Source organism: Tachyglossus aculeatus, chromosome 2 (assembly GCF_015852505.1).
Source record: "Tachyglossus aculeatus isolate mTacAcu1 chromosome 2, mTacAcu1.pri, whole genome shotgun sequence".
In the NCBI taxonomy this organism is placed as follows: domain Eukaryota; kingdom Metazoa; phylum Chordata; class Mammalia; order Monotremata; family Tachyglossidae; genus Tachyglossus; species Tachyglossus aculeatus.
The window spans coordinates 158099210-158108892 of NC_052067.1; the positions used below are offsets into that span (position 1 = coordinate 158099210).

General features: G+C 41.7%; 1 non-coding gene across 1 annotated transcript; it reads right to left on the reverse strand.

Moving 5' to 3' along the window:
• Positions 1-1851: 1851 nt before the first annotated feature.
• LOC119924705 lies at positions 1852-1989 on the reverse strand. The gene has a single exon (XR_005449401.1). It is a non-coding gene; the product is annotated as a small nucleolar RNA SNORA7 (small nucleolar RNA).
• Between the last annotated feature and the right edge of the window lie 7694 nt (positions 1990-9683).

A 9683-nucleotide genomic window follows, 5' to 3' on the forward strand; every position in this document is an offset into this window, starting at 1 on the left:
GAAAGAAAATAGAAACACATGTTTGTTCTAATGGAATGCTAAACTGAGGCGAGAGTTCTCCCTCCCTTTCACTTCCCTTTCATCTTGTGAAAAACAACACTTCAAACAAATTGCACTCGTCACCCATTCAAATAAATGCACAGATGTCTCCTTCCCAGAGATGAAAAAACAATAGTCCCTCAAACTAAAAGCACATACAGTGTTATGGAAAAATTCCAAATTCAAACCTCCTTGGACTCAAACCTATGGAAGTTCGGAATACCGGAACACCATCACATGAGATTGACATGATTTTGCTGACATGTAAACAGCCAAGATTGATTTTTGAGCCACTTGCCGTTGCAAAATAAACTATCTTCAGACATAAAAGTCTTTTGATACGCCCTCTCCATCTGAATATGATCTAAGATGAAGCCGATCTGAAACAGTAACACTAGTGAAGCTAATCTAGGGACAGAATTAAATGGAAAATTATGCTGGTTCACTGAATGAAAGATGCTGTCAAAAATCAGTTTATAAATGTTAATAATTGCTTCTTTGTGGCAATTCCACACAAAACTTGCTAACTCCAATAACTAAAAAAAAGAGAGAGAAAGAGAGAGGAGAGTCTGGTTTTAACCTCTTTTATTCTGTTGATTTTTTTAGAGGGAATCAAACGGTTTTTAACTAAGGACTGTTTACTTGCAGGAATGAGAAATCTGGAGATTCTCTCTCCAAAACTCATTTGTTCACTTGTCTTGACATTGTGGTCTTACCTTGTTGACTCTGTTGTTTACTGTTGTAATCCACTGTTGTTTCTGTCTCTCTATCGACTCCACCTCCATTGTGAGTCACAGTGGAAGAGAGATTGTGTCTAATCAGTTATGCTTTTATCACCCACCCCAGGGCTTAGCACAGTATTGGCACTTAGCCAACCCTTAATAAGTACCACAGCTAACTAATATTGCCAGAAAATAAACCATGGAAAATAGGAATGAAGGAAGTATTTATTTCAGGTGAATGGAGTATTTGAGTTCGTATTTTCCTTCTTACTGCAGCTGGTTCCTGGAATATGCATTATTGTGGAAAACTACAGAACAATTAAGAATGAATGTCCATTTAACCAGCAACTTTGAACAGCTACTGAAAACTGAACAATTTCATATACTTAGAACCTAAGGATTTATAAATAGGGATCAAAGTCTTTTTTATGGCATTTGTTAAGTGCTATGTGCCACACACTGTATTAAGCACTGTAGTGTTGTCCCATTAGATCCAAATACGGAGTGAGATTAATATAAAAATTGAATAGATTTTATCTTTTCCAAAATAATTGTCTCCAGAGAGACTACCTTGACTAAAAACCATAAAAAATATGCCAGATAAAAACTTAACAAAAATGATGCATACAAAATCTATATATTTTTTATCGAAGTAGCACGAGCAGTCACCTTTTTAAAATCAGTGGTAGGGGAAACCCAGACATTTGACACTAAAGCACTCTTAACATTGTTTCACTTGGTCTTGTCTCGACTTATGCTGTCGAGTTATTTCCGACACATAGAGATACCAAGCTTTGGTTTCTCTTTCAGAACGCCCAGCTGTCCCTCTGCAATCGTTCTGGTAGTTCTTTTAGACCGTGAGCCCACTGTTGGGTAGGGACTGTCTCTATATGTTGCCAATTTGTACTTCCCAAGCGCTTAGTACAGTGCTCTGCACATAGTAAGCGCTCAATAAATACGATTGATGATGATGATGGTAGTTGAGCCATAGTTTTCTAGGTAAAAATATGGAAGGGGCTTACCGTTGTCGTCTTCTGCGCCGTAAACTTGAGTCTCCGCCCTCGACTCTCTCCAGCATGGGTGAGTTTGGACCTGTAGCAGATGGCCTTCCACTCTCTAGCCACTGCCCAAGCTAGGAATGGAATGGGTAGGCCTCTGCATGACTCTCCCTCCCATAGCCGAGACTGGTAGAGTACTGGAAACTCTCCAGATGTGACCCTGGGAGGGCATGTTTCACTTTAGCGCTCTTTTAAATGATTTTGCTGGTATTTCTAAAAGGGCTTTCTTACTTTGAGATACACAGCAAAGTTTGCTCTCCAGCGTTTTAAATAATTTGATAGACTTCAGCAGAGTGATTAAAGCCCAGTCTAGCTGGATTAGCATTGTAAAATCTGTAAGTCATATTGACATATCTAGTGTGTTTGCAGTGCCATTTTCCTGAATAGGCTGTGAAAGATCACACTTGAAAATTACGCCTTTATATCAGTCTGTATGAAAAGCATCTAATTCTAAATGTTATTGTTGGTACATGCTGAAATTGAGGATTTAATCACCTTTTAAAATATGTATTCATATTGCTTTGGTCATTTCTCTGGATCTTAGGGTCGTATTAATGTCCCCTACATTATTTCTTATGGTGGTTTGGGCTTGTGGAAAGGCCGTGGGGCTGGGAGCTAGGAGAACTCAGTTCTAAATAATAATAATAATAATAATAATAATAATAATAATAATAATAGCATTTATTAAGTGCTTACTATGTGCAAAGCACTGTTCTAAGCGCTAAATCTATTCTAACCCCAGCTCTGCTATTTGCCTGCTGTCTGGCCTTGGTTCAGACACTTAACTTCTCTGTACCCCAGGTTCCTCATCTTTTAAAATGGGGTTAAATGCCTATAGCCTTCCTCCTTCTTAGGCTATGAGCCCCACATGGGACAGAGGATGAGTCTGACTTGATTATTTTATATCTATCCCAGTACTAAATATAGTCCTTAGCATATAATGCATGCCTAACAAAATGTTGCAATTGCATTTATTTCTTTCACTTAATAATAATAGTTGTGGCATTTGTTGGTCACTTGCTCTGTGCCAGGCACTGTTCATTCATTCAATCGTATTTATTGAATGCTTACTGTGTGCAGAGCACTGTACTAAATGCCTGGGAAGTCGGCAACATATAGAGATGGTTCCTACCCACAATGGGCTCACAGTCTAGAAGGGGGAGACAGACAACAAAACAAAACATGTAGACAGCTGTCAAAATCGTCAGAACTGTTCAGCACTTAGAACAGTGCTTTGCACATAGTAAGCGCTTAATGAATGCCATCATTATTATTATTTTAAGCCTGTTACATTGGACGCAGTCCCTGACCCACATAGGATTCACAGTCTTCATCCCCACTTTACAGATAAGGGAACTAAGGCCCAGAGAAGTGAAGTGACTTCCCCAAGGTCACACAGCAGACAAGTGGCAGAGCTGGGGTCAGAACCCAAATCCTTCTGACTCCTGGTCTGTGCTCTAACCATTAGGCCATGCTGTTTCTCTCTAGGCCACACTGCTTCTTGCTGCTTAAATTATATTTTCATAGAACCAACTAAGAACATCATCTGGTGGTATTGCCATACAGCAGTTGCTCATGATAACTGTGGTATTTCTTGAGCACTTACTATGTATTTGTACACTCAGTGTACTAAGCTTTGGGGTGAATAAAAAATAATCAGGTCCCACATGGGGCTCACATTCTAAGTAGAAGAGAGAACAGGTATCGAATCCCTATTTTCAATCAATCAATCAATCAATCGTATTTATTGAGCGCTTACTATGTGCAGAGCACTGTACTAAGCGCTTGGGAAGTACAAATTGGCATCACATAGAGACAGTCCCTACCCAACAGTGGGCTCACAGTCTAAAAGGGGGAGACAGAGAACTGAACCAAACATACCAACAAAATAAAATAAGTAGGATAGAAATGTACAAGTAAAATAAATAAATGAATAAATAAATAGAGTAATAAATATGTACAACCATATATACATATATACAGGTGCTGTGGGGAAGGGAAGGAGGTAAGACGGGGGGATGGAGAGGGGGACGAGGGGGAGAGGAAAGAAGGGGCTCAGTCTGGGAAGGCCTCCTGGAGGAGGTGAGCTCTCAGCAGGGCCTTGAAGGGAGGAAGAGAGCTAGCTTGGCGGATGGGCAGAGGGAGGGCATTCCGGGCCCGGGGGATGACGTGGGCCGGGGGTCGATGGCGGGACAGGTGAGAGCGAGGTACAGTGAGGAGATTAGCGGTGGCAGAGGAGCGGAGGGTGCGGGCTGGGCTGGAGAAGGAGAGAAGGGAGGTGAGGTAGGAGGGGGCGAGGTGATGGACAGCCTTGAAGCCCAGGGTGAGGAGTTTCTGCCTGATGCGCAGATTGATCGGTAGCCATTGGAGGTTTTTGAGGAGGGGAGTAATATGTCCAGAGCGTTTCTGGACAAAGATAATCCGGGCAGCAGCATGAAGTATGGATTGAAGTGGAGAGAGACACGAGGATGGGAGATCAGAGAGAAGGCTAGTGCAGTAGTCCAGACGGGATAGGATGAGAGCTTGAATGAGCAGGGTAGCGGTTTGGATGGAGAGGAAAGGGCGGATCTTGGCAATGTTGCGGAGCTGAGACCGGCAGGTTTTGGTGACGGCTTGGATGTGAGGGGTGAATGAGAGAGCGGAGTCGAGGATGACACCAAGGTTGCGGGCTTGTGAGACGGGAAGGATGGTAGTGCCGTCAACAGAGATGGGAAAGTCAGGGAGAGGACAAGGTTTGGGAGGGAAGACAAGGAGCTCAGTCTTCGACATGTTGAGCTTTAGGTGGCGGGCGGACATCCAGATGGAGATTTCCTGAAGGCAGGAGGAGATGCGAGCCTGGAGGGAGCGGGAGAGAGCAGGGGCAGAGATGTAGATCTATTTTGTAGTTGAGGGAACTGAGGCACAGGGAAGAAAAGTGATTTCAATTAGTCGATCGATCATATTTATTGAGCGCTTAACTGTGCGCGGAACACTGTACTAAGCACTTGGAAGAATACGATATAATGGAGTTGGTAGACATATTCCATGCTTACAAAGAGTTCAAGAACACAGCAGGAAATTGTTGGAGCTGGAATTAGAATCCAAGTCCTCTGGCTCCTAAGTCCGTGATCTTCCCACTAGGCCAGGAAGCTACCTGCCCTAAGAATCATAAGAACAAAGCAGCTTGAAAGAAAACTGTTATATACAGTTAATTATAAATTGGCTTAAAAGAAGTTGCTCACATTATCACAGTAGATAAAAAAAAACACTGAAATGTAGTTTAGAAAGAGTGGAGGGTTTTAATTTGGTGAGGCAGATAAATGCATATCATATAGCTGATGTAAAATTCAACACAGTACTTCCTCTCCCCTCACTCTGTCTTTTCTTCCCTGTCCTTTCCTTTCCCTTTTGAATGTGAATGCATTAGAAGGACAATAGTAGCTGTGATTCTTGCTAGTGATGTTCAGTAAAGCATCTGCAACTTTACTCTTCAAGCCCTACAGCTCTTTTCACTTTTAATTTTTGTATTTTTTCTTGGTCCTGGTGATTTATGTTGTGTTTGAGTCTTCGCTTAATTGTCTATCTCCAAGTCTCTTCTTTTATTCTTATAGTGTGATTCCTCTGTGAGCCCATTGTTGGGTTGGGACTGTCTCTATATGTTGCCGATTTGTACTTCCCAAACGCTTAGTACAGTGCTCTGCACACAGTAAGCCCTCAATAAATACAACTGATTGAATGAATCCCTTTGCAGGTCAGAGTCTGTGTCTAATTCTCTCCTTTTTTTTTTTTTTGCAACCAAAATAATCACTGTATTCCCAGTGATTAATTCAGTGCTTTACACACTGTAAGCACTTATAAACTATTTCTCCTGTGCAATTCCATTTTTTTGAGTCCTACCTTTCCCTATCCAACATCATTTAACTTGTGTCCTTCTACACATCCAATTTTTTTTAAATTAACCTCACTGCTCTACAATCCGTGTCCGAATTTTCCACATTATCTCAACGTTCCTCACGGAAAAAATATCGGTTGGATGGGTTAGTTTGCTCAACATAACCGTGAAACTGTGGCAAATAAGGGTGAATAGTCGCTTTATTCCATTTTATATTTTAACTCTGTTTCCTGCTTTCAGACATGATTTTCATCGAATTTTATTGACTTCTACTTTTTATTAGCATTTTATGTTAATGCTAACAGCATTCTGAACTCTGAAAGCATTTTTAATATGATTTACTAGGAGCATCAATATCATTTGAAGAAGGTTATGATGTAATTGAAGTTGGATCGTGTATGCCAAATTATTAGTATAGTAAGATTAAAGTCATTAACATTTCCTCCCCTCCCTAATTTTGTAAATAATTAGCCCTAAAAATCGTTTTTTTAATTTTCAAAGTAAAAGAAGATAAATAAACTATGAAGCTTAGTGACAATTGAACACCCACCATCCTCATACCAGACAGATGATTGCTTTCCCCCATTCCATTTCTAAGCCTTATTGAATGCACATCCCCTCCAAGAAGCCTTCCATGACTAAGCTCTCTTCTCCCTCTCCTTTCTGCATCGACCTGACTTGATCCTTTCATTCATCCTCCCTCCCAACAGCATATGTAATATGCTGAATATGTGCATATTTACAATTCATTTATTAATGTATGTACATTGATGTCTGTCTTCCTCTCTTGACTGTGAGCTCATTGAAAGCAGGAAATGTGTCTTTTTGTTGTTATACTGTACTCTCCCAAGCACTTGGTACACTGCTTTGCACACAGTAAGCACTCAATAAATAAAGAAGCAGCGTCGCTCAGTGGAAAGAGCGTGGGCTTTGGAGTTAGAGGTCATGGGTTCAAATCCCAGCTCCGCCAAACTGTGAGCTGTGTAACTTTGGACAAGTCACTTAACTTCTCTGGGCCTCAGTTCCCTCATCTGTAAAATGGGGATGAAGACTGTTACTCCCCCATGGGACATCCTGATCACCTTGTAACCTCTCCAGCGCTTAGAACGGTGCTTTGCACATAGTAAGCGCTTAATGAATGCCATCATTATTATTATTATGATTGAATGAATGAATGAACTGACCAGCTCTCAGTAGTAGCTCTTGCAATACAGTTTCACTAGGGTTGTGATGCTTGTTTCCCAAGGTTTTGGAGCTCCAAGTGCCTCTGTCCATCAAAACAGGTCTTGAAAACAGGTCTTTAATAATAATAATAATAATAATAATAATAATAATAATAATAATAATAGCATTTATTAAGTGCTTACTATGTGCAAAGCACTGTCTAAGCTCTAGGGAGGTTATAAGGTGATCAGGTTGTTCCACGGGGGACTCACAGTCTTAATCCCCGTATTACAGTTGAACTAATTAAGGCATAGAGAAGTGAAGTGACTTGCCCAAAGTCACACAGCTGACAGTTGGTGGAGTTGGGATTTGAACCCATGACCTCTGACTCCAAAGCCCAGGCTCTTTCCACTGGGCCACGCTGCTTCTCTGTCTTTAGTGGCAGGGAGTGTTCTGTGAAATAACTGCTCCAGTTGCTAAAGAAATCCAGTGCCTTGCATTCTAGACTTTAAGCTCCTTGTGGGCAGGGAACATTCATCCATTCATTCAATCATTCGTATTTATTGAGTGCTTACTGTGTGCAGAGCACTGTACTAAGCGCTTGGGAAGTACAAGTTGGCAACATATAGAGACGGTCCCTACCCAACAGCGGGCTCACGTGTCTACCAACTCTCTCGTATTGTACTTCCCCAAGTGCTTAGTACAGTGTTCTGCACATAGTAAGCACTCAATAAATGTCATTGATTGATTTGCCTGTAGAAAATGTCACAAATCATTTTCCCTGACTAGGGGTACTCTGGTGACACAGTGCCCAGAGAAAGCTATCAATACCCTTTCAGAAGATGTTTCTGGAAAAGGGGATCTAAAGTTAATCAATTGTAATAAATCAATCATATTTATTGAGCACTTATTGTATATAGAGCACTTTACTAAGCACTTGGGAGAGTACAATATAACAGAGTTGGTAGACACGTTCTCTGCCTAATGAGGAGTTACTCTATCCACTTCTTTATAACACTAAGGTAAAAATGTTGAAGAATAGAGATGGTTCTAAAAGGCATATCTTTTTTTATTCCTTACTTCAAGCTGCAGTAAATCTTCAGGGGGCCAGGCTAGAGGCCTATTGAACTCCCCTTGGCCTTAGTCATCCATGATTTCCAACCTAGACTATGGTTAATAACAATAACCTGGCTCAGTGGAAAGAGCACGGGCTTTGGAGTCAGAGGTCTTGGGTTCAAATCCCTGCTCTGCCCCTTGTCAGCTGTGTGACTTCAGGCAAGTCACTTAACTTCTCTGTTGCTCAGTGACCTCATCTGTAAAATGGGGATTAAGACTGTGAGCCCCCCATGGGACAACCTGATCACTTTGTAACCTCCCCGGTGCTTAGAACAGTGTTTTGCACATAGTAAGCACTTAATAAATGACTTAATAAATTATGTGCTTAATAATAATAATAATGATGGTATTTGTTAAGCACTTACTATGTGCCAGGCACTGTACTAAGCTCTGGGGTAGATCTTCTACACTGTGAGCCCACTGTTGGGTAGGGACCGTCTCTATTTGTTGCCAAGTTGTACTTCCCAAGTGCTTAGTACAGTGCTCTGCACACAGTAAGCACTCAATAAATACGATTGAATGAATGAATGAATGAATGAATACAAGCCAATCGCGTTGGACACGGTCCCCGTCCGATATGGAGCTCACAGTTTCCATCCCCATTTTACAGATTAGATAACTGAGGCCCAGGGAAGTGAAGTGACTTGCCCAAGGTCACATAGCAGATACATAGCCGTGCAGGGATTCAAACCCACAACCTTCTGACTCCCTGGGGGAGCATCATGCGACTTCTCGGAGTGGGCTTAGCTTGCTTCAAGGCATATTTATGAGATGTTCAAATCAGGATCATTGGATTAGGGCAGCAAAGATGACTTGATACTTTTCATTCATTCAATTGTATTTATTCAGTCGTATTTATTTAGCGCTTACTGGGTGCAGAACACTGTACTAAACGCTTGGGAAGTACAACTATGCAACATATAGAGACGGTCCCTACCCAACAGTGGGTTCACAGTCTAAAAATAATAATAATAATATTTCACATGGTACAAGTGAAATTTTCACAATTTTCACATGGCAGAGTTCCTATGTTTGAAGTCAGGTGAATCCCAGTACATTCATGTCCTTTCATCTGATTGTAATCATGATAATAATAATGATGGTATTTGTCAAACACTTACTATGTGCCAAGCACTAAGTGCTGGGGTAGATACAACATGTGAGAGAACAGAGAAGCAGAGAAGCAGAAGCTCTTCTCAACAGAGAAGCAGAGTGGCTCAATGGCAAGAGCCCGGGCTTTGGAGTCAGAGGTCATGGGTTCAAACCCTGGCTCCGCCAGTTGTCAGCTGTGTGACTTTGGGCAAGTCACTACACTTCTCTGGGCCTCAGTTCCCTCATCTGTAAAATGGGGATGAAGACTGTGAGCTCCCCATGGGACAACCTGATCACCTTGTAACCTTCCCAGTGCTTAGAACAGTGCTTTGCACATAGTAAGCACTTAACAAATGCCATCATTATTATTATTATACAAGATTATCTGCCCGGCACAGGTGAGTTTTGACTTGTAGCAACTTGCCTTCCACTGGCTAGCCACTGGCCAAACTAGGAATGGAGTGGGTAGGCCTCTGCTTGCCTCTCCCTCCCATAAGTGAGACTGGTAGAGGACTGGGAACTCTCCAAGTGTGACCCTGAGAGGGGACTAAGCACTTAGGAGAGTACATACAACAGCACAATCCTCTTGCCCCTTCTTTGACTCTCCCTTCTTTCTCAGCA